Raw genomic sequence first — 26477 nt, 5'->3', positions numbered from 1 at the left:
CTGATGATGTCACCCATGTGTGAGGACTACCATCCTGCTTGTCCTAGGAGAATGTAAATGCTATCATCAACATATCCCTCACACTTTATCTGAAATGTTCTTATTATAATGACTTCCAGTTTAAAAACACACCACCATATTTTGAGAGATGAAGATGCTGGCATGCCTTCAAAGTGGAAGAGTGTCAGGACTATTCACCTGAAGAAGAACCAGTGTTCAAAACACGGACCCATGTCTGGAATGTTGCAAATCTTGCCATTGCAAATAATGGACAGATTCATATGCAACACTTACTAATACTGGGCCCATTTTCATTTCATTTATGATTTATATACCATCCAATCAAACTACCGCCTGCCCAGGATGGTGTATGGCACACAAGTTTAAAATTACAAAATCCAATATTAAAACAATGAGTTAAAACAAGATTAAAAAATTAAACAAGCCACACTCCCCCCCCCCCCCCCCCCCCCCCCCCCCCCGCATTCTGACACAAATTCCAAGCACTGCCAAAGGAGGTGTCTAATCCATACTACCTCCCTGTGGCCTAAAATATACTTGCATCATTCAACCGTATATATTGGTCCCCTTGCAACAGCCAAATTTTTCCTATTTCCTAAATGTCAAAAAATTAAATCCTACCCTGATGTCCAGAGAGACTGAATTCCATATCTCCGGGTCTGCTTGTGAAATGAGGTCTTGCATATCATTGACCTTTTAGGAACTTGCAACATTCACCCTGAGAGAAAAAAGAAAGTATACCATGCAGTTAACCTTTGTAAATAATCTGGTTCTGGCCCCCTCAAAGCCTAAAACAACAAAATCATATGTTTAAAGTCTACTGTCTCCCTCAGTGATATCTATGTAATAAAGGAGCTACACTATCTCTACTGGGCAGGACATAGATGATTCTAGTAGTGATATTCTGCATTACCTGTAGCCAATGAATACTCTTCTTAATGGCATCACAGATGCCTACAATGTCAATTGAAATATGACAAACTTAACAAAGGATGAAACTTCTGGAGTTGCTTACATTTAAAGAACACCCATAGAACCGCTCCAGAAATATGAGATTCCAGGTTGAACAAAGAATAAACAGTACTCCTAGGTCTTTAACCTTAGCCCAAATATCTCTTATCATTTTACCTATTGCTATCATAATGAGCTTTATTTTTAGCCAGTGAATGTCATAAGAACATAAGAAATTGCCATGCTGGGTCAGACCAAGGGTCCATCAAGCCCAGCATCCTGTTTCCAACAGAGGCCAAAACCAGGCCACAAGAACCTGGCAGTTACCCAAACACTAAGAAGATCCCATGCTACTGATGCAATTAATAGCAGTGGTTATTCCCTAAGTAAACTTGATTAATAGCCGTTGATGGACTTCTCCTCCAAGAACTTATCCAAACCTTTTTTGTAGGGGTGTGCATTCGTTTTGAACGCATATGTAAAACGCAACTTATATTTTTAAAAGAGAAAAAAAAGGTTTGATGCGCAACACATCGCGACTTCCAACTTATTCAACATAGCTATGTTGAATACGTTGAACCTAAATAAACAATTAAACCCCCCCACCTTCCTGACCCCCCCAAGACTTACCAAAACTCCCTGGTGGTCCAGCGGGGAGTCAGGAAGCCATCCCTGCATTCCTTTGCGATTTCCTCACGGCGCCGATAGCCTGTGTCACAGGGGCTGCCCGTGCCATTGGTCAGCCCCTGTCACATGGTCATGGCGCCATCTTGTGCTTCTACTTCGTGACAGGTAGGTCATGTGGCAGGAGGTCGCTCCGGGACCCCCGCTGGACCGAACCGGAACTTTTGGCCAGCCGATGTCACGTGCTCCTCTGTGCTCCGCTCCCGGAACCCCCCCCCCCCAAGCTGGGGGGGGTCAGGAGGCCCCCAGGAGGCCCCCCCAAGCTGGCCAAAAGTTCCAGTTCGGTCCAGCGGGGGTCCCGGCGCGGAGGAGCACGTGACGTCGGCGTCACGTGCTCCTCCGCGCCTCCGCTCCCAGACCCCCGCTGGACCGAACCAGAACTTTTGGCCAGCTTGGGGGGGTCAGGAGGTCCCCCCAAGCTGGCCAAAAGTTCCGGTTCGGTCCAGCGGGGGTCCCGGAGCGACCTCCTGCCACATGACCTACCTGTCACGTGGTAGAAGCACAAGATGGCGCCGTGACCATGTGACAGGGGCTGACCAATGGCACGGGCAGCCCCTGTGACACAGGCTATCGGCGCCATGAGGAAATCGCAAAGGAGTGCAGGGATGGCTTCCTGACTCCCCGCTGGACCACCAGGGAGTTTTGGTAAGTCTTGGGGGGGGGGGATTAAGGAGGGTGGGGGGTTAAATTTTTATTTAGGGAACCGGGAAACGTATGGACAGATCCACAACTTATGGATTTCTCCATACTTCCATATTGAACGGAATCGACCCTCACCTTCAACGTATCAACGTTTCAACGAAAACCTTTTGCCTGCACATCCCTACTTTTTTGAACCCAGCTACACTAACTGCACTAACCACATCCTCTGGCAACAAATTCAAATGTTTTAGCTCCAGTAGTATGACTTAGACATTGGGAAAGCTGTGGCACTTTGATGCCACTGACAAAGAGTAGAGAAAAAAAAAGAGCAAATAGAAATCAGAAAGTGACAAAAGGCACAGACTTTACAGATCCTTTCACCTCTGAATTACCTGTTAAAATCCAGCTCTGGTTAGTAATAACTAAAGGAATCAAAAAGCTAGTTGGAGACTTATGAAAAATAAGCTGGTTGTCTGTCTCTGTGGATGTGTCCCCATCATTAAAAACACTTCATCGTGATTTGACAGCCTTGCTGACAATCCCAGCAGAAAGATTTATAGACTGAAGAAAAATGAAGTATGGCTTACCCTCTCACCCTTACAGGTGGTCTCTCCAGGGCATAGATGAGGCACACTGGCAAGGCAGTGTGAGGAAATTCGTACTGATGAGATCCAAAATGTATTTGTTCTGTGGCTACCTGGAAGATTTCTGTTCCCAGTGCTGTCAGTCCAGAACCTTTCAGGAGCTCTACAATTTAAGAGAAAAACCAAAGTGTAACTTGAAAGAATTCTCTAAATGAGTGTCTATCTGCAAAAAGGGAGTCATGACCTTTTCTTTCCTTTGTATGCCTTTGAAATTGGTGCAGTCATTTTTACATATTAAAAGATCTTCCATTTCTCAGAAGAAAGCTGCTAAATGCATCTTGCATACTGAAGAAAATGGAATTATTATCCTTGGGTAGGAAAAGAACCTCTTTATAAATAGTAACTGAGCCAAGATACAAGTGGATTATATAATATTTCATAAATCTGGAGAGGATATTTGAATGTGATAGAAGGAAAAGGAAGAGCTGTTGCCCTTTCAATTGTGAAAATTCCTCCTTCAATTATAGTTAAGCAGGGTTCAGTAAAGTAGAGGGCGATATTTTCCACACAGAACAGAATTCAAGGACAAGAGGTCATGATGTGAAGTTGGGAGGGAAGAAGGCTCGGAGGAACACAATTCTTCTTTACTGAGAAGGAGGTAGCTGCCTACTCATAGAGACAGTAGCAACCCAAACTGTCACAAATTAGGCAGATGAGGGACAAAGAGAGAATGCAGTGGTAAGGGCAAGTGGAAAAGTAAGAAGTAAGAAGAAAAAGGGGAAGAGGGAAGGCAGCTGGGTGTTGGACTAGTTATAGAACTCTATGTGCTCAATTGCATGGAACATTCAAAGGCTTCTTGGAGAGGAAAAGGAAGAAGCCCTGACGTTTTAAGTATTCTGATTATATCCTTTGGATTTCTCTTGCTGGTTTTTACCTGCCTAGCTTTTTTTTTCTCCATGTTGTGCTGGTTCTTACTTGCCTAGTTTTTTTTTTAATTATTATTATTATATATATATATATTTTCTCTTTTTTTTTTTTTTTTTGTTCAATTTATTCTGTCGTGACTTGATAGAAACTGCTACTCGGAAATTACACTTTAGGGATTTTTTTCAGTCCCACCAACCCCATGTCCTTTTTCTCTTATATGTATGTATTTCTTTAATCTTGTTGTGGGCAGGCTTTCCTTGCCTGTAAAGATTTTCACTGGGGTAAAGTCACACCTGTGCATAAGTTTTCTTTTGCTCTGCAACTGGATAATTTTCAAAAGGATTTACACGCATAAAACCCGATTTGTGTGTATAAATCACCATTTGAAAATCAACTGGGGATCAATGCATGTAAAATTATGCCTGTAAATTGATTATGGGGCAGATTTTTAAAATTACACGTGGGGGGTACATTTGTGCGCGGTACCTGGCACACACAAATGAACACCCGATTTTATAACATGCGCGTGCTGCCGCGAGCATGTTATAAAATCCGGGGTCGGCGCGCACAAGGGGGTGTACACATGTGCACCTTGCACGCGCCGAGCCCTAGGAGAGGCCCGATGGCTTTCCCCGTTCCCTCCAAGGCCGCTCCGAAATCGGCCTTGGAGGGAACGGGGGGAACGGAGGGAACTTTTTTTTGTTCACCCCCACTTTTCCCTCCCTTCCCCTATCTAACCCACCCCCCATCCCTACCTAAATCCCCCCAACCTTATTTTGTTGAATTACGCCTGCCTCTGGCAGGCATAACTTGCTCCACGCCCCCGCCCACGCCCACGCCCTGCCCATTTTTGCAAGCCCTGGGACATACGCGTATCCCGGGGCTTGTGGGCGCCACCGAGCCTATGCAAAATAGTCTTGGCGCGCAGGGGTGGTTTTTAAGGGTTACGCGCGTAACCGGGGATGTGCTTGGGGAGGGGGGAAGGAGCATGTGGGGGGCCGGGGATGTGCTTGGGGAGGGGGAAGGAGCATGTGGGGGGGCCGGGGCTGTGCTTGGGGAGGGGGAAAGGAGCGTGTGGGGGGGGCCGGGGATATGCTTGGGGAGGGGAGAAGGAGCGTATGGAGGGCAGGGGAAGGAGCGTGTGGTGGGAGGGGGATGGGGATGAGCCTGTGGGGGGCTGGGGATGTGTTTGGAGGGGGAGGTGGGGGGTTTGAGTGTGTGGGGCTGGTGCTGTTTAATTTGTTCTACACCACTTGATTTAATCTTTTTTTTTTCTCTCATTTCTTCTCCCTGCAGTAGACCACCTCTGTAATCTGTCCATACCTACTGTTTCAGTCATTGGCTGCTACGCTACTAAATGGTTTTGATCTACTATGGCTAAAGTAAGGAACTGGGCTAAGTACTGTAATAAGTACTGCAAAGTGTGGGAAGAGGAATGTGAACTAAAAGCATAAGAACATAAGAACATAAGAAATTGCCATGCTGGGTCAGACCAAGGATCCATCAAGCCCAGCATCCTGTTTCCAACAGAGGCCAAAACCAGGCCACAAGAACCTGGCAATTACCCAAACACTAAGAAGATCCCATGCTACTGATGCAATTAATAGCAGTGGTTATTCCCTAAGTATAATTGATTAATAGCCATTAATGGACTTCTCCTCCAAGAACTTATCCAAACCTTTTTTGAACCCAGCTACACTAACTGCACTAACCACATCCTCTGGCAACAAATTCCAGAACTTTATTGTGCGTTGAGTGAAAAAGAATTTTCTCTGATTAGTCTTAAATGTGTTACTTGCTAACTTCATGGAATGCCCCCTAGTCCTTCTATTATTCGAAAGTGTAAATAACCGAGTCACATCTACTCGTTCAAGACCTCTCATGATCTTAAAGACCTCTATCATATCCTCCCTCAGCCGTCTCTTCTCCAAGCTGAACAGCCCTAACCTCTTCAGCCTTTCCTCATAGGGGAGCTGTTCCATCCCCTTTATCATTTTGGTTGCCCTTCTCTGTACCTTCTCAATCACAACTATATCTTTTTTGAAATGCGGCGACCAGAATTGTACACAGTATTCAATGTGCGGTCTCACCATGGAGCGATACAGAGGCATTATGACATTTTCCGTTCTATTAACCATTCCCTTCCTAATAATTCCTAACATTCGGTTTGCTTTTTTGACTGCTACAGCACACTGAGCCGACGATTTTAAAGTATCATCCACTATGATGCCTAGATCTTTTTCCTGGGTGGTAGCTCCTAATATGGAACCTAACATCGTGTAACTACAGCAAGGGTTATTTTTCCCTATATGCAACACCTTGCACTTGTCCACATTAAATTTCATCTGCCATTTGGATGCCCAATTTTCCAGTCTTGCAAGGTCCTCCTGTAATGTATCACAGTCTGCTTGTGATTTAATTACTCTGAATAATTTTGTATCATCCGCAAATTTGATAACCTCACTCGTCGTATTCCTTTCCAGATCATTTATATATATATTGAAAAGCACCGGTCCAAGTACAGATCCCTGAGGCACTCCACTGTTTACCCTTTTCCACTGAGAAAATTGACCATTTAATCCTACTCTTTGTTTCCTGTCTTTTAACCAGTTTGTAATCCACGAGGACATCGCCTCCTATCCCATGACTTTTTAGTTTTCGTAGAAGCCTCTCATGAGGGACTTTGTCAAACGCCTTCTGAAAATCCAAATACACTACATCTACCGGTTCACCTTTATCCACATGTTTATTAATCCCTTCAAAAAAATGAAGCAGATTTGTTAGGCAAGACTTCCCTTGGATAAATCCATGTTGACTGTGTCCCATTAAATCATGTCTTTCTATATGCTCTATGATTTTGATCTTGAGAATAGTTTCCACTATTTTTCCCGGCACTGAAGTCAGGCTCACTGGTCTATAGTTACCCGGATCGCCCCAGATCCTTTTTTAAATATCGGGGTTACATTGGCCACCCTCCAGTCTTCAGGTACAATGGATGATTTTAATGATAGGTTACAAATTTTAACTAATAGATCAGAAATTTCATTTTTGAGTTCCTTCAGAACCCTAGGATGCATACCATCTGGTCCAGGAGATTTGCTACTCTTTAGTTTGTCAATCTGGCCTACTACATCTTCCAGGTTCACAGTGATTTCGTTCAGTTCGTCTGACTCAACACCACTGAAACCATCTCCGGAACTGGTATCTCCCCAACATCCTCATTAGTAAACAAGGAGGCAAAGAATTCATTTAGTCTTTCTGCAATGGCCTTATCTTCCCTAAGAGTCTGCTGTCAGCAATGAGAGGAGGGCGGAAGGAGCGTGAGGGGATTGAATTTTCAATCTCACGTGTTTTGGACTTTTTTTGGGCTTGTTTTTTTGGAAAAAAGTGCTTGTTCTGTCATGAAAACCTGGCAACCCTGGAAAGCATGCAAGTTCTTTTTTCCCATAGGCTTTGCACTGCTTCTTAATAGGAAAACATATGCATGCATATATACATAATTTCCCTTTGAAATTTGTCATGGTACTTGCATCCACTTTTTCTGCAGGAACTTATTTCATGGAAAATAATGCACATAGATTTGAAAGTGCAATCTACACATTTTAGTTTCCTCTCCGGCCTAGGCACACTCTCTTGGAATACCTCCTCACAATGCGGCTAAAAAAATGTGCGTAGGGCAACAGCACATATGCTTTTAGCTAGGTTGAGGAAGAGCTGTTTTAAGTTGGAAGATTTATGCAGGAACAACATATTTTACCTATGTAAAGGACTTTGAAAACTGTTCTTTTCGTTACTGCTATAGAGTCTTCCTCAGTGTCAGGCATAGCCCAGGTATTTGGTGCTTTCACAATCTGGAGCCCTAGACATTTGCTTATATTGCCTATTCCTAAATCTGGGTCTGAGTAGTCTCTTATATATATATCTGTAGCACTGTACTGATGCACATAAGAGACAGCTCTTATTGGATTGTGTCCCTAACTGATTATTGGAATTGCTTGATTTGTTTTTCCACCATCTTTACCAAAGCCTACAAGAAATTCTGTAAGAGAACAGATATGCTGCAGTGGTAGATCTTCACTTGCACTGATCTCGTCTTTGCCCTGCTTTGTATTTTAATGCAAAATGTATTTCAGGCTTAAGGTGAGCAGGAGAAGAATGAGTGCATAGTACCTATATTTCTACACTGCTGCTGGGTACAGATGTTCAAGATATCTCTCTCCCCCAGATGCCTAGCAGCTGTCATTTGCTGCAAAAGAAAACATTGGCTAATGTTTGCCCTGGACATGTAGGCAAAATGTATAAAATAAGATTTTTTTTTATATTTAAATGGTTTTTATTGGTAACCAGTATAAAAAACAGAATGTCACATTATGCACATCTGAATACAGATTAACATTCCAAATAGGCAAAGCACAGATAGCATAAAATGAAAAGTAGTAAACATGATGAATATGCAACAACAACTGGTACCATTTTATGTTTCTGTTATGATGACCCCCCCCCAAAAAACCGGACCAATGGATATCTTGAGGTAAAAGGTTTAGCAAAAAAAATAAATTAAGTGTGAATATGGAAAAGTGTATTGAGTGTGAACATGGAAAGATGGAGAGATCTAACAAAGTTCGAGCGGTAGAGGCATAGTGAACTGTAAGGAGGCATTCTTCTCCAGAGTCTGCCAGAAATAAAGCTGGGGTATCATGAGAATAAAAGCAGCCAGCAAACGGTCCCAGTGTCAAGAGAGGTGCTCGCCTAAAGACTCCAGCAACCACACATAGATTACGCCGTCAGGTCACCCTGGGCCGCCAGCCAAGTGCAATAAGGCTCCCAGGTTTTCTGAAAGGCTAGGATGCAGTCTTGGTGTAAGGCCGTAAGCTTATTCAGCTGGTAATAGGAGTATAAGCATTGTAAAATATTTGCTAAGGCAGGTGCGTTTTCCTACTTCCAGTGCAGCGCAATCTCCGCTCTTGTTGCAATAAAGACTTGTAAAACCAATTGCTGTGTAGTGTGTGTAATTTCTGGTAGCGGTAATCCCAGCAGTGCGTGCCAAGGTTCGACTTTGATTGTGGTATGGAGAATCTGGGCCACCCACTCAAATACCTCCTGCCAACATTTGGTAACCTTGGGGCATTGCCACCAGATATGGTAATAAGAACCCTTGGCCTCACAGCCTCTCCAACAGGTATCAGGTAAGTCTGGTGCAAATTTGTGAAGGGCGACCGCTGTGTAGTGCCAGCGCTAAATCAGTTTATAGCAGTTTTCTTGGAGTCCCGCTGATATGGAGCACTTATGAGCGGCAGAGTAAATCTGTTCCCAGTCTTTATCTTCCAAGGATATTTGAAGGTCCTTTTCCCATAAGGTCCAATGTCGCAATGGGCCCAGTTTTCGGCCATTCATGAGAGCATATATCTTTGATATCACCCCCCTCAGGGAGGAAGCATTTTTGCAAAATGTTTCAAAAAGTGTACCTTTTGATCTTATGGTGCCCTCTTGAATCCTCTTGAGTGTAAAATGATACACCTTAGCATATAGAAGAAAATCAAATATTGTCAAGAGCATGTGCTTTACATAAGTTTTCTTTAGAAACCATAGCATCTTGTTGGTATATATATGACCAAATTTACATATACCAGCTTGTAACCAACGCTGATGGACCATGGAGCAGTCTCGAAGAGCACCACCACATTAGTAAATAAATGGGTCATCATAGAGAATTGCTCCGGACCCACCAATACCGATCTCCACAGTCTCCATACCCGCAGGGTAGATTGCAAAGCAAATGCAATGGATAGGTTCTCCCCTCTTGACGATTAGGGCTGCCAAGGGAGTGCATCTATTGGGAAACGACCTAAATATGCCTGCTCCAACTTGACCCATTGCGGGACATCCCTGATGCTGTGAAGAGCTACCAGGGCTCTCAGTTGTGCTGCGCTATACTATCACAAAAGATTTGGCACCTGTAAACCCCCCCATAATTTAGTCTGAAACAGGGTAGCCCTGGCTATCCTAGGGGGACGGCGCCTCCAAATGAAATGACCCAACAATTGTTGCCATTTTCTAAGCAAATTAGAAGGGAGGTAGATAGGAATTGTGGTGAAAAAAATATAAAAAACGAGGGAGAACATTCATCATAATAATAGCCAACTGGCCTAACCATGAGTGGGTATGTTCCAACCATTTATCCAAATTTTCCCAGATTTTATCAATAAGGGGCCGATAATTTAAGTCATACAGTGAGTTAGTGTGCGGGCCCAGCCTAACCCCCAAGTATTTAAGAGATGTGAGTGTCCATTTGAAAGGGAACCGTTGCTGTAATACTGTGACTACTGGAGGGGATAAGGTTAAGTTAAGTATTTCTGACTTATCGAAGTTAATTTTCATTCCAGACCGTGCAGTAAAGTTGCCTAACTCGTTCATAACTTCCTGGAGTGAACGCCCAGGATCAGTAAGGGTAAACATAACAGCATCGGCAAAGAGGAATATCTTAAATTGGGCAGCCCCCTTGGAAACTCCACGAATAGCCTCGTTGCCTCTAATGCGGATTGCAAACGGCTCCAAAAAGATAGTTAACAGAAGGGGGGAGAGTGGGCACCCCTGTCTAGTACCCCTCTGGATTTAAAACTGAGGTCCATAGCTCCCATTAACCTTGACTCTGGCAGCTAGGTGAGCATATATTTTGTGAATCCAAGCAATAAAAGAGTGTCCAAAATCTATTGCATACAGTGTTTGACAAAGAAATTCTCAGTGAACTAGATCGAATGCCTTTTCGGCATCCAAGGCAAGAAGTATAGCTGGGAGGCCTTCCTGGTGCACTATGTCTATAATGTCTACAATCCGGCGGACATTATCCGCTGCTAGTCGCCCCGGAACAAATCCCACTTGATCATTATGTATAATCCCTGGTAAGACCCTGTTTAACCGGGCAGCCAAAACCCTGGCTAAGATCTTCAAGTCAATATTAATTAATGATATCGGCCTATATGAGCTGCATTGAGTGGGGTCCCGTCCTCGCTTAGCGAGCACTGTTATGCCCACAGTGTTAGCATCCGAGGTAAAATCTGAGCCCTCTAAGAGGGAGTTAAACGTTTGGGTCAGAGGGCCAACCAAGGAGAGGGCAAATTTATGGTAGTATATACCCGTGAAACCATCCATCCCTGGCGCCTTTCCGGGTTTTAACTTTTTGATAGCTGCCAACACTTCCTGCTGAGAAATGGGTTTGTCGAGGACCTCTTTTTGCAAAGGGGTAATCTGAGGCAAAGTAGTATTCGCTGAGTAGTCACAGATGTCAGCAAGGGGTATGGAAGCATCACGGGAGTATAGTTGTGAATAAAAGTCAGTAAAGGACTGGCAGATTTCCTCTGATAAAGTAACCACCTGGCCTTGGGTGTTTACTATCTTAGCAACTACTGTTTGTCCCTGGGCTGCTCTTAATTATCTGGCCATAAACTTGCTTGCCTTGTTTCTCCCTTCGAAGTACTGCTGTTTAAGGAGGATAAGATAATGGCTAATAGCCGTATCTTCTACCGATCTGAGTTGGGCCTGCACTTCTAATATTTTCTGGTAAAGCTTCTCTGATTGGGAACTACTATGCCTCCGGGTTAGGTCAGTGAGTTCCAAGAGTAGCTGTGTCCTTTGAGCATCCCTTTCTCTGTTGCAATATGCTGCTCGGGCTATGCAAGAACCTCGAATCACTGCCTTGGAACATTCCCATACTGTCAAGGGTGACATGCCTTCAGTTTGGTTGTCACTAAAGAAATCCGTAAGCTGTTTAGTTAAGGCTGCAGAAAAAGAAGGGTCCTTGAGGAGACTATCATTAAGCCTCCACGTGCGAAGACCACCTCCAGAGTCTCCCATGTTACAAACCACCCATACAGGGGCATGGTCAGACCATGTGATGTTATCAATATCGGTTTTCTGTACTCTGGGTTGCTTGGTGGAGGAAGTGAAAATATAATCGATGTGGGTATACGTAGAGTGGGGGCATGAGTAAAACGTATATGAGTGGGAGTGTTCGTGTCTGGATCGCCATATGTCTACCAAACCCCATTTTTCCATAACTCCACGCCAAGCACGTCTGGCAGCCAGATGCGATTGCGTACCGGAGCTGGAGTCCCTAGTTGGGTCCATTACAAAATTAAAGTCACCGCCCACTATCACCTCACCTCCGCGTGTTGCTGCAATAAATTATGCAAGTGGTTTATGAAAGACACCTGGTGGTGGTTAGGAAAATACACATTAAGGGTAAAAGTCCATTTATCTATTTTGATTTTGTTAAGTATAAATCTGCCGCTGGGATCAGTCACCACAGAAACCTGCTCGTGTACAAATGAAGAAGAAAACAGGATACCAACCCCAGCATACTTATGTTCTGTTGTGCTGGCAGCCCACAGGGAGATGGGAAAGTTTGTGAAAGCTAATAATCGCTCATGGTGCTTTCTGACATGTGTTTCCTGAATAAAACCTATCCCAGCTGCCTGCCTATGGAGTTCCCTCTTAAAAAGCTCCGCTTCTGGGGAGAATTGAGGCCCTTTACATTGAGGGACAACAATTTAGATGTCATAAGTGTACAATGGTGCGGTCCCCACAGCCATCTGTCCTCCCCATATGGTAGGCATCCAAAAAACCTCCAACCCTCTACTGCGATCCTCCATTTTAGGATACAAACTCCTAACTTCCCATGTGTCCCGTAAGTAGTGATACCCATGTGGTATCCTTATATCCCTTATATCCTGCCTTATCCCAAGTCCCACTATAGGATACCTGACTCCTAAGGGCCTGTGGCCTCCCGTGCAGAGGCATAAGCATGTTAACGCCCCCCCCCCCCCCCACGGGCTTATTTGGTATACCATTGATATTAAGTAGGAAGTAAAAGCCCCCGTCGGCTTTGGCACGCTACAGTAAAGCACCATATGAGCCTCAGAATATGAATAAACAGATCAACCATAAACAATCATCCCCAGATCCAAACATGACATTTTAACCACCATTCATCAGTCCAAGAACTATGAATGAGTCTCTCCTTTAGCAGTGAAAAAGGTGAGAGGCACCTCTCCTTCAACCTTGATCAGGATTTTGTGATCCGGTTCCCTCCAGTTGGCGGCGAAGCCTCTTGCCGCCTTTCCCGACCCTCTGCCGGGAGCTGAGTCTCTGGGTGAAACAGGGTCTGCCATTTTAGAGAGTGAGAAGGAGATTGGCAATTGGGCCTTAAGAAAGGCTGCTTTCGCCTCTTCAATGGAGACAATCTGGTGTGTGGACCCCTGGTATTGGAAAGACAGGCCGAAGGGGTATGTCCAACGATACCGAATGTCACGTTCCCTCAAAGCAGCAGTCACCTCTCGCAATTCATATTTCTTTTTAAGCGTGATTGGCGCTAAGTCCTGAAATAAAGATATATGACAGTTTTGCCAAGTAATGGACTTCATTTGCTGTGCCTCAGCTAGGATGCGTTCCTTTAGTGGATAGCTGGTGAAACACAGGACGATATCCCTAGGCTTTTGATCTCTGCATGGCCCCAAAGCTCTATGGGCGTGTTCAAAGCTCACTGCTGGGGTGGCCTCCACGCCACCCAAGGGGTCCTCCCCTACCTTGGTCAGGATAAAAGTGCAGATTTGAGTCACAACCTGCTTCACATCTGCAAAGTCGGGGGCTTCCGGAACCCCCCGGATTCTCAAATTGTTCCTTCTGCCTCGATTTTAAAGTCCTCGATTTTTTCACGCAGCGCCTTTAAATCAGCTGTAGCCGCTTCCTGTCATGACACCAGGGTATTGATCGCGTCCCCATGCCCGTCAATGCGATTTTCCACCTCATCCACGCGATTGCCCATGGTTGCCAAATCGTCTTTAAGATCTGCCACAGACGCCATTATGTCAGCTTTATACTGTTTCAGGTCAGCTCTCAGTTCAATGAACCAGCGTCGTGCTTCATCTCGAGTGAGTAGGGAGGCTGAAGGCCCTGGTTCGGGGTCCATTGAATCGTGCACGCTTTCCTCAGACTCGCCTGTGTCAGCGGGCTCCGGGTCCCAGCAGTCGTCGCCGTCTTGTCCCAAGTCGGTAGAATTTTTCCCATAGGAAAACTGGCAGAGATCAGTCGGTTTCCGTTTGCTGGTCATTGCGGTGATCTGGATTAGGTAGCTGTGATTCACAGAGTTTGTTGCACCGAAAAATTAGGGTTATTTTAGCGGTTTTTTAGGCCCGGGAGGAGCGGAGCTAAGCCGACGTGCGTCCTCTCACATTGGATGCTAACAGCGCCCCCCTTTATAAAATAAGATTTTAGTATCACTGGGTGTTGCAGAAAATAGGCATTTGGTGGAGGTCTGTGGGTTTTTTTTTTCACTCTGAAGATCAGAAAAAGCTAATTCACTGTACAGGCAAATACAGTGAGGCCTTCGCATAATATTGTTCTGTTTCCCTGAGGATGGTATCGTGTATCCCAAGATTAACAAGAGATGGCCAGTTCATCTTTTCTGGGGTGCCTTTATGTATATGTTTGAAATGTTATAATTCTAAAGCACATTCAAATGATTAAATGTCAAACATTTTTAGCTATGCATAAGAAGTATACCTCCAGTGGCAAACATCACCGTGACCAATGAGACTTCTGTACTTCTCATGAGAATTTGCTCAGTGATGGCTAGCGAACATCTGTTCAGTTTACTGGTGAAGTTAAATGCAAAGAGATCATGAAACTTAGTATGTGTTTGATCTGTAACTAAGGTCAGCAGAAAGCAGGCAAGCCACTACAAGAACACACCCTGAAATTTCTAATCTGCTTTCTCTGACATACAAAATCAGAGCTGCCAAGTTATCCAGATCAGGAAAGGACATTTTTTTAGCCCATCCCAGTTCATTGGCTTCTACCATTTGAAATCAGCACTGCATGAATCACAAAGCACCAAGATAGGGTTGTCAGAAATCCAAGACATCTTTAAAAAAAAATCTCTGAACTGGATCATTTGGCATCACTGCAAAATAAAATGCTAGTAGGCACAATGCAGAAGAAACATTTCCCTTATGAACTGCCTCCAGAATCTCTGGCTCTTTGCCTCACTCACTGCTTGCAGCTATGACTATAGACTCTATCCCCTCTTTGCAGCCCCAAGAGAAAAGACAGTTCCAGCAGTGATTCGGATCTGTGCTCCTCTCAGTGCCCATGGCTTCAGCTTCTTTCACTCTGGTTCTGGGAGAAGCACTGTTAGCATTGCTGCTTCCACATCTCCTGTTCGCTCTGCCTGGGGCTATACCTTCAGAGCTAGCTTTTGGTATAGGTAATATAGGCAACTGCCTCTGGGAGCAAATTCTGAAGGCATGGCCATGCCATGCCATGATCTGGGCCTGCTGCAGGCTGTGATGTTCAGCCAGCACCTACAGCAGTAGTAACAGAAGAAAAATGTCAGTGTAGGGCCTGTAAGCCTGTGCACTGTGTAAGCCCCCCCCCCCCATTGTTACTTTTTTGTAACTATGTATAATTTATCTGTTTTTGTTTGACTTTGTAAACCGTTATGATGGCTGAACCGAATGACGGTATATAAAAATGAATGAAAATGAATGAATACTTCTAGGCCCTGCAGTAGCTCTGCCTCTAACTTGCATTTTCATGATACAGGAAGTCCGTGTAGGAAGAGGGTGAAGAAACCTGCACCCAGAGGAGGGTGCCCATACAAGGTCAAAGGAGAACCAAGGAGTGGCAGAATGCAGTTATTCCAAGGAGAGTCTGTAGCGGTAACAGAAGATCCCTCCATTTCTCTTAAGGAAGCAAGGAGGACCACAAGGGACTTGGGAGCTCTAAGTACTACATTTTTTTTGTATGAGGCTTTGAGGGACTATAAATCCTGATTTATAAATGCTGACTTTTATATTGTTTTCTGGAACTGGAATCTTTGGTTACCTTTTTGGAACAGTAATCTGCTTTCTTATTGGTACAACAGTTTTTGGTATGAGAACTGTTATGGGAGTGACGCTATCATAGATCCTTGGGCCTTGGAGATGGTGACTTCCCCCACCTCCTTCCCCACCCTCTCCCTCAAACTGTAAGAACTTGGACTGCAATACGTTTGTAGGGACCCACCTACAAACAGGGAAGACCCTAAGAAGGGGTTATATTGATTTTCCTAGAGTTGTCAGGTAAGCTGCTTAAACATTGTGCCTACCCTTGCTGCTCTGTGGTGTTTGCTGATCACTGTGGGCCGTGAGCAGAAGCAGAGAAATCTGCACAATGTTTCATAGAAGCTGTTGCTCTCCCTCCTGGCTTCCAGGTGCTTGGGGAATGGGTGATAAATGAAGTAAACGTTTTCTGTGTCTCCTCATCATGACAAACAGTACAGAACTAGCCTCTGGCAAGAGAATGATAGATAGGGGACAGGACCGAAAAACGTACATGCGTGTGTCATAAAGTGAGGTGGAAGTGAGAGAGATTAGGAATGGGATGAGAAATTAGAGGTTTGATGACCCTGGGAGTGAGGGTGGGTAGAGGGAGGAGGTATGACAGAAGCTGAGCGAAGGAGTTTAATAAGGAAGCATGAGAATGGAGGAAATGAATGAGGCAAGGTGAAGCGAGGGGAAGAAACAAATGACAGAGAGCAGCACCTATGTAGCAAATTAACCATTCCCTAAGGGCATTAACTCTCAAGGCTCGAACAGCAACAACCCTATCTATGAAAAGGCAACATTGCAAAGATTATACCAGACACTAGGACTCCAAGACATCTCCTTATTGGAAAGCAGGAGATGCTAGACTGTAATAGATTCCTGAACAGAAAATACACACTAGAACAATCCCTCATCTAAGTCACACAGAACACAGACAGACCCTCACCAAATACAGGCTACCTGCCCACAAATTAAAAATAGAAATGTGTTGACAAAAGTTAAAATGGAGAAACTATATACTCTGTATAGAGTAAAACATAGGAGGAATAGAAACAGAAATACATTTCCTCCTGTACCGTGCAAAGCAAATAAAAAGATGACAGAGAAAATAAGGCTTCTTACAATAGGATAAACAGGACATGCTGTTTATGTATATTTCTTCAGGAAACCAAAGAAACAAGAAAAATGTCTCATCTTGCTACCAGGCCAGAAATGCAATATAACCAGATACAGTACTGAACACCGCCAGAGCCATGTACATTGTCTTCTTTATTGCTCTTTTGTATTGTATTGTGATGTTTTCCTTTTATTATTTTTGTATTACTTTGGCAATGCATGTAGAACTTGTCATGTGAATAAAGCTTCTTGAATCTGAAATGGAGAGGGAACGTGAAAGAGGACTGATTAAGGGAAGAATGAAAGATGGGAAAGAAATACAGAAAGAGAGAGAGAGAGAGAGGAGGGGGAATATGAAAAGTGTCAAGGAAGAGATACTCAATAAGCATTGGCTCTTACTCACTCAATATGACTTGGGATACTCAGTCCCACCCCCACCCCTGCAAATACAGAATCCTAGCTCTGCCCCTGCTGTGTCTCCTTCAGTAACCAAAGCTACTCTGAGAGGAGCAGCACCAGTACCAATCCTCTCTGTCTGCCTTCTCCTCTGACAGCAGGTATGAACTGTAGGGATGTGAATCGTTTTAGGACGATTAAAATTATCGTCCGATAATTTTAATATCGTCTTAAACCGTTATGGAACACAATACAATACAGATTCTAACGATTTATCGTTATAAATCGTTAGAATCGTGAGCCGGCACACTAAAACCCCCTAAAACCCACCCCCGACCCTTTAAATTAAATCCCCCACCCTCCCGAACCCCCCCAAATAACTTAAATAACCTGCGGGTCCAGCGGCGGTCCGGAACGGCAGCGGTCCGGAACGGGCTCCTGCTCCTGCATCTTGTCGTCTTCGGCCGGCGCCATTTTCCAAAATGGCGCCGAAAAATGGCGGCGGCCATAGACGAAAAAGATTGGACGGCAGGAGGTCCTTCCGGACCCCCGCTGGACTTTTGGCAAGTCTCGTGGGGGTCAGGAGGCCCCCCACAAGCTGGCCAAAAGTTCCTGGAGGTCCAGCGGGGGTCAGGGAGCGATTTCCCGCCGCGAATCATTTTCGTACGGAAAATGGCGCCGGCAGGAGATCGACTGCAGGAGGTCGTTCAGCGAGGGTTCCGGCGCCTCGCTGAACGACCTCCTGCAGTCGATCTCCTGCCGGCGCCATTTTCCGTACGAAAACGATTCGCGGCGGGAAATCGCTCCCTGACCCCCGCTGGACCTCCAGGAACTTTTGGCCAGCTTGTGGGGGGCCTCCTGACCCCCACGAGACTTGCCAAAAGTCCAGCGGGGGTCCGGAAGGACCTCCTGCCGTCCAATCTTTTTCGTCTATGGCCGCCGCCATTTTTCGACGCCATTTTGGAAAATGGCGCCGGCCGAAGACGACAAGATGCAGGAGCAGGAGCCCGTTCCGGACCGCTGCCGTTCCGGACCGCCGCTGGACCCGCAGGTTATTTAAGTTATTTGGGGGTGGGGGATTTAATTTAAAGGGTCGGGGGTGGGTTTTAGGGGGTTTTAATGTGCCGGTTTTTCGATTTTTCGATTTTTTAACGATTTTCACGATTTTTCACGATATTTTACCCCCCCCAAACGGCAACAATACGATTCCCTCCCCCTCCCAGCCGAAATCGATCGTTAAGACGATCGAGGACACGATTCACATCCCTAATGAACTGAGCCCCGAGAAAAGTAATGCCAGTGAGGATCGCTGCTGCTTTCCTCCCTTTCTGCCAGCAAGTATGAAGTAAGCCCTCCCTGAGTAAGCATCACCGCTGCCTGCCTTCTTATCTGCCAGCGGACATGAACTGAGCTCCGACACGAACAGTGGCAGTAAGAATCATTGCTATTTGAAGCTCCCTGAACCTCTGGGAATAGTCATGATAGCAAGAGTCACAAAATTACAGCAGCATTATGTAATCTGTTGGGACTATACTGATAATGATGTCACAAATGACTTGGCACATATTACATGAGCTAATCATATATGTAATACAGTTCCAAACATGGGCCTTGATTTATCAAAATGCACTAAATATTGCATGTGATAGAAAAAGGGGTGTGTTTTATGGTAATAGGCAGTTTTTTGCAATTTGTGCTAATACCTATGCAAAGTGCTAAGTTACAGCAAATTGTGATAACGTTTTTGCACTTTAAGATAAGTGCCAGAATTGTGGTATGTCCTACATACAACCACTAGGGGGACCATGTTTACTATCAGGGCCACTGAGGGGAGAGAGAGAGAAACACCTAGCCTTAGTACCTGAACACTAGTTAGGTATTTATATCTCTATGGGAGGCCCACCTAGTAACTCGAGGTGAGGTCTAGGTATTAGTGTAGGGGTTAGGGGCCGCTTTGACATTCAAAGTGAAATGTACGAAGAGAACAGTGCTCTCTTGTGAAGATTTGATGACCTCGGAGTGAGTGGAGTTTCCTCACTCCGAGGTCATCAAATCTTCACAAGAGAGCACTGTTCTCTTCGTACATTTCACTTTGAATGTCAAAGTGGCCCCTAACCCCTACACTAATACCTAGACCTCAGCTCAAGTTACTAGGTGGGCCTCCCATAGAGATATAAATACCTAACTAGTGTTAGACCATTACAGGCTTCTCTCTCTCTCTCTCTCTCTCTCTCTCTCTCTCTCTCTCTCTCTCACACACACACATAGCTAGGCAGAAGCTTCAAAACCACTCAAATAGGCATTTGAGAACACAATGCAATAAAGCCTCAACACTACTGAAGTTAAAGCCATGCAATAGGGCTTCAGTAAGCCCACCCCTCCTCTTTTTCAGATTTGCATCAGACCATACGTTAAGGGGTTTTCACATGTGTTAAAGGTGCTTAACACATACAAAAACACCTTATAGCATTTTGATAAATGACCATAATGGTTAGCATCTGAGGTTTAGAGAAAATATAGGGGAGCAACTTAAAACAATCTCAAAAATAATAAATGAGTAGTCAATATCTAAACTAACAGATGGTGAATATTACCATGTTCTTTTAGTATTTTGGAATATTTCAGAGTACACAGAAGGTACAGAAAGTACTTTTATTTATTACTGTACAGTAAGTGCATGCCTTAGAAAGGCTGTCATAATGAAAAAAGTTTAATAAACACATTTAACACTATATTCTCAGCATGTAGTTCAATATAAACATCAAATGAATTTTAGAATAAGACTTCTTACCTTGATGCAATTCCTTCTTTAAAGGAATGCTAGGAATCTGGGGTAGTTTCAAGTCAAAAGGAAACACGGCAAGAGATCTGATTCTTGCCGGTCCAACCAGCTGATTCAGTGAAGAAAACCTCATTCCCATTTCAGCTGGAAGACGGTGGATTCCTGCCCTTGAAGAGAGAGAGATCTGTGGAACACATGGAGTGCTGCACCGTCAAAATATGCCAGAAAAAGCTGCCCAGCTTCCTTAGCTTGTCAGAGTGAAAAAAACATCTCTACAACATCTGGCAGGAAAAGGGAAGTAGATTTCTAAACACCGGGCAATATCTTTTAATTGCGCAAGTGTGTATGTATGTGTGCATGCATATTTACACAGATTCTGCAAGACGCAAGGTCATGCCCTGGATTTATGATCTAAGAAGTGATCACGGTGCACAGGGGGGAAGAAAACATGTAGCTTAGCATGTTCTCATTCTACCAGTCACTTTACTATCTACAAACTGTGCTCCGCCCACTCAGGAGTGCAACAAAACCCTTCCTGCTTAAACTTTGCACTCTCAAACAACCTGGCTGAGCTTAGCTGTGGTATGAGAGGGCTTAGTTTTCTTAGCTTGCTTCTTTTTTTTTTTTGGCTGAGGTCGTCTCTTGGTAGATCTAATTCCTGATTTCATTTTATTAATTCTACTTTATAATAACAATATCTCTTATAATAACAATATCTCTTATGTATGTTGGACAGTTAGTGTACATGGTGCTTTACAAGACAATTCATAACAAACCATTATGACTGTTACCAGAATATCGGTGTACAAAATTTTAATATAAATAAATAGATTATAGTGTCCCTGCCTGAAGGAGTTTGACCAATGGGAGGTTAAATGATCTTCCTAAAGTCTTGTGGAAGCAATTGATAGAAATAGTGTCATAGGTTTGCCCTGTGAACACTACATATAGGACAAAGCCAGCCCATATTTGCTAGCTTTACATTATTGAGGGAACATTAGATGTGCAACTTTTGTTAGATAGCAAATTTACCAACTAGTGCTGCTTACCTGCTTTAAAAGCAGTCCAGATCTAAACTCAACTGTTTCAGTGAATTGTGCATACTCTGAAGGTCATATGTGTAATTTTTAAAAATGCATTTGCACTCCATCTTGGCATGTCTGAGTTCCATGGATCAAGGGGGAAGAGGCTTAAAACAAAATGGGCACACTCACTAGCTGTCAAGGGCTGTTTTTGGACTTGCAACTTTATGTCCTATTGCTTCTGTTTAGTTAAATATAACTAGTGGGTAGTTTGTTATTCTACTAGTGGGCAGAATGTTATTTAGTTCAGAAATGTTTTTGAGCATCCACCCTAGAAATCTCTGTAAGTACTAGAAAGCGTACATCATTGGGATCTTGGCTGGATGAAAGGTGCCGTGCAGATCCAAATTCTGATTTTATTGTGGAGCCATGAGGTTTCCACTGGCCGTCGTTCCCATCGCCCTCCTCCCCACACCCAGACACACATAACATCTCTCCTGATCTCCTAGTCTAATCCCATCTAAACCTTGTGCAACATAAAAAAGTACTTGCTGCACTTGGAACGCTATTCAAGCTGTGTTCACTGAACTGCTTTCTTGAACCAATTTTTTTTTTGTTTCTACTGATACTAAGGTTGTCTTATTAGGGTGCTAGCTTCACAGGCAAGTAGACTAATAAATATTTGCCCTGCTAATTTTGCACATTTTAGCCTACTATGGCTATGAGTATCCTTATAAATCCAAATGGCACTCCTGAGCAACCAGGGAAAGTGCTATGAACTATTGGCCTCCCCTGTCCTATCCGAATGCTAAGAGATTCCTTTCTCTCCTTGCCTCAGGAAGAGGTCACAGTACAGAGATAGAATGGAACAGAGCAATGTTTTTGAAGAGTAGCACTTTGGTACAGTCACTCCATTGAAAAATGAGCAAGAAGGAAAAATTGCTGTCTGTAATTGGATCAACAGGAAACCACTGGAAGCTCTCCAGCTCCATTCAAATGATAATCAAGTACAGCCCACTCAACAAAGATTCACTTTAAATGATCTCTGCAGAATCGTGTTATAGGCAATTCTGTATAATTTTTGTAATCTACAGTAAGTGCAGAACAGTCCTTAGGTTCTTAGATTCAAACTTGTGACTGTGTCACTGCAGTGAGAAGTTTTTAGGCTGAGGGAATTTAGGTTGGGATGAAATACTTTTCTGTATTTGGCTGTGAAGATCTTATGGTGACTTTGTTAGATGGAAAATAGGTTTATCTTGAGAAACTACGGTAGCTTCTATTGTGCAGCAATACCCATCCATTCTATATCATCAACATACAATTTACACTCAAATTCACTCAAATTATTTCTGGCCTTTGGAGGGAGAATGTTGAAATAGAAACCTGCATAGCAAGTGTTGTAAAAAGCAGGTATTTGGAACAAATTTGCCAAAAATGGAAGCTATTTGTCATGGTCTGAAGAAAGCTATTCAGAGCATGCAGAAGGAAAAACTACCCCAGACTGTTTTTAATGCTCTCTTCTGAGCCTACAGACATGTCTTTAAAGATCCAGTCAATCAAATATCTCTGAACCTTTTATTAATCTCTGGCAGCCCTCAGACCTATCTATATTTATATTTACTGCTGTTCAAGGCTGCTGTAAGTTTGGGTTGGAAGGCTACGGCAGCTGCTTACAACCTGCAGAAGCAATTCTGACATTTAGGAGGCAATAATCAAACTTACCCACAGTGAGACAACCCCTTACAGGGTTTGCTGCAATTTTCAAACCAAACTATACTTCACGAGTCATTTTGCTTTGATTGTTACCTCTCTTTGCACTTGGTTTTTTGTGTGGCTATCTTTTCACGGCAAACTTATGTGGAAATATTTTATTATTCAAAGCTATCTTGCCCTGGGAAAACCTCCGAAGACACACAAGTAAAAGTAGCCACATTGCTGACATAGGGTAGGCAATAATCAGAAATGGCTTTGATTATGCTCTCCTTGTCTCCAAAGGGACAGAGACAGGATGGAGGCAGTACAGAGAAGGTCGACCAAAAAGGTGGAGGGTCTTCATCAAATGACTTATGAGGGGAGATTGAAAAATCTAAATATGTACACCCTGGAGGAAAGGAGGCGCAGAGGTGATATGATACAGACTTTCAGATAATTGAAAGGTTTTAATGATCCAAAGACAACGACAAACCTTTTCCGTTGCAAAAAAATCAGCAGAACCAGGGGTCACGATTTAAAACTCCAGGAAGGAAGACTCAGAACCAATGTCAGGAAGTATTTCTTCACGGAGAGGGTGGTGGATGCCTGGAACACCCTTCCGGAGGAAGTGGTGAAGACCAAAACTGTGAAGGATTTCAAAGAGGCGTGGGATAAACACTGTGGATCCATAAAGTATAGAGGATGTGAATGAAGTGAAGAGGCATGGGGGCGGCTTGCGGGAATGATGGCTACCACCTGGAGATTAATATCCTAATTAAATAAACATACACACGGTTAATGCGACTCCAACATTGCTCTATGCTTCAACGGCAAGAGGAAACGTGAAAAAAAAGGATTTGCATCCACAAAAAAGCAGGGGAGTAGCTTGCTTGATACGGCGGTTACTATCCCAAACCAAATTAGCCTGATATTTCACTTTCAGTGATATCCAGTATAGTTCTTTGCTTCAACGGCAGGTCGAATGAAGAAAAGATCTCTGCTTCAACAGCAAGGGGGAATGATGAAAAGATGATTTATACTCAGACAACAACCAACAAGGACTGAGTTGCACAGGCTGGATAAACATGTGTGGGAGTAGCTTGCTATGATGGCGGTTACTACCCCTAAACAATTAGCTAGGTAATTCCCTTAGATGCAACTCCATTACTGATACTTAACTTAGATGCAGCTCCAGCACTGCTAACTACATCGATAGTGGGGGTGGAAGGGAAATAGATTGATCGCAGGGGTGGAAGGGAAATAGATCGATGGCGGGGAGGAAGGGAAATAGAACAAAAAAGTCACTTACAAGGGACAAGAGAAACAGATAAGTATGGGAAAAAAAAAGTGAAAGCTTGCTGGGCAGACTGGATGGACCGTTTGGTCTTCTTCTGCCGTCATTTCTATGTTTCTATATATATGTTTTGTATGGGCTTGCCTGGTGGCTCATGTAAAGGATCCTGAATTTGATAGTTGGCTCAGGTCTTCCATGCCCTAGATCTGCTGGGGCTGGAGATGATCCTGGGGGAGGGAGTAATAGACTAGTAATCATGCAAGGACCTAATGACACTTAGTGGCTACATTTAGGTCCTATGACTGTAGGTGTCCTCACCACCTCTGCTCTCCCATCTGGAGCCACCCGAGTGCCATTGTTACCTACTTGCTTGACTAAGGAAGCTAGGGCTGTTCAGTCTGGAGAAGAGACAACTGAGGGGAGATATGATAGAGGTCTACAAAATCATGAAAGGACTTGAACAGGTTAATATAGATCGGTTATTTACTTTCTCAGATAATAGAAGGACTAAGGGGCACTCCATGAAGTTAGCTACTAGCTCATTTAAAACAAATCGAAGACAGTTCTTTTTCATTCAGAGCATAGTTAAGCTCTGGAATTCATTGCCAGAGAATGTGGTTATGGAAGTTAGTGATACTGGGTTTAAAAAAGGTTTGGATATGTTCCTAGAAGAAAAATCCATGAACTGCTATTAATTAAGAAGCAATAATATTTGGATACTTGCCAGGTTCTTGTGACTTTGATTGGTCACAGTTGAAAACAGAATACTGGGCTTGATGGACCTTTGTTCTAATCCAGTATGGCATATATTATGTTCTTATGTAACCAATTTTTTAAAACTACATAGCAGTATACACAACCCTTGATAGCAGAGTGATACCATGCATAGAAACAGTGCAAACTGTAAATGAAAAGGTAGTACTAGATTGGAGACAGAGTGAAAGTATAAGCGGAGTAGCCCAATGATTAGAGCAGCAGGTTGAGACTCAAGGAAGTCAGGGTTTGAATCCTGCTTCTCCAATGGATACTCCTTATGATCTTAGGTAAGTTATTTCACCCTCAATTGCCTCTGGTACAATTTAGATTGTGACTGTATATCCTCTGAGGCATGGAAATGGGTACTGTAACTCACTTCAAGCTCAGATTTGGAAAACACAAGTAATTAAATATAAAATCAAAATAAAAGACAGGGAGACATTATGCAGCCTTGTACACAGGTTGTTAGGCAACATAAAAGAGAACAAAGCACCTAGAGTGATTTAGAGGTGAAATGCTCTTTAGCCTTGCCCTAATATCTTGGGCCATTTGGTTCATCAACACTTTTTTTCAATGTCCTTTGAGATATTTTGAAATTGCCATTCAGAATAATACCCTAAGCATTCAACATGTAAAAGTTCCCATTCTATTTTACATGGATATCGGGCTGGTAGGACAAGATAGAGCAACCAGAAGCAAACTGGGATATTTTATGTACACATTATTATTTCCCCCCCCCCCCCCCATCAGAATGCTTTTAGACTGTTGCAAAAAAGGCACAAAGTGAAAGTGAAATGAACTGTTTCTGTGACCAGTGTTGAAACCATGTGGATTCACCACTGCATGTTATGATATATGTCTGTATGTAATGATATATGCATTGAATTTATTAAATCCTGATCTATAAATGATGGATTTTCTCCCACTATCTTTCCTTTGGAGGTGTAGGTGTAATTTGTGACTTTAGTAAACTTCTAACATTTGTAAGTTATCAGAAAACCAGGGCTATTGGCACCATGTCAGAAGTGAATCTTATCAAATGTAGAGATCACGGCACTCTCCAATTGTAGGAAACTTATTAAACTACAATGAACAAAACAAGTCTTTTTAAGAAAGAACAATAAAAACTGTGAGAACTGATATACAAATATTTGTTTTAGAGTAATTTCCTCTAGAAAATATCAAAAGTTTCTATTTCCTGCTGTGCCAATTTCTATGACAGGTGCTACGTTTATGCTGAATCCCCAATATGTCTATAGTATTTCTGTGCATCACATTCTGGATATTCCTGTTTGGCCAGCATACACATTGTTAATTGACTGCAAAAGTCCACATTGACACATAACTGATTTAAATAGCTGTTGTGGAAAGCAATGTTCAGGCACTGACCTTTAAATAAAAGCTTCTGTTTTGAAATGGATAAATATTGTTTATGCATCTGAAAGTGTTATATCCTTTCATCTGAGCCAGTATTATCATTTTGATTATTATATGAGTAAACTATAAAGAAAACTTTATGCAGAAATAAAGTTGCAAATTCAGATGCTTTTTCACAGGCATGTTATATATTTTTTTAAATTGTTGTGAGCCAGTGCCCCTAGTGTTCTCCTATTTACCTTTGCAGGACCAGGCTAGATGCCTGGTCCACCTTAAATTCCTTAAGGAGAGTATGCTTTATGGGCAGAATCCTGCAGGGCAGGTGGAGCTCAGAGGGTATAATCAGAGACTGGGGAATAAGAGCTAGGATCC

The 26477-nt window shown here is 43.4% G+C and overlaps 1 protein-coding gene across 1 annotated transcript in view; it reads right to left on the bottom strand.

The window, feature by feature from the left end:
- Window positions 1–20327, bottom strand: part of HRH1 (histamine receptor H1) — a 34156-nt gene extending 13829 nt beyond the window's left edge. The window contains exons 1-3 of the mRNA XM_029597598.1: window positions 19974–20327; window positions 2886–3045; window positions 643–739 (exon numbers count right to left, since the gene is read on the bottom strand). The gene's annotated coding sequence lies outside the window, so the exon portion shown is untranslated. The remainder of the gene's footprint in view (window positions 1–642; window positions 740–2885; window positions 3046–19973) is intronic.
- Window positions 20328–26477: the final 6150 nt, after the last annotated feature.

The sequence above is a fragment of the Rhinatrema bivittatum genome, chromosome 4, assembly GCF_901001135.1.
Source record: "Rhinatrema bivittatum chromosome 4, aRhiBiv1.1, whole genome shotgun sequence".
In the NCBI taxonomy this organism is placed as follows: Eukaryota; Metazoa; Chordata; class Amphibia; order Gymnophiona; family Rhinatrematidae; genus Rhinatrema; species Rhinatrema bivittatum.
This window is presented reverse-complemented; position numbering and strand designations above follow the sequence as displayed.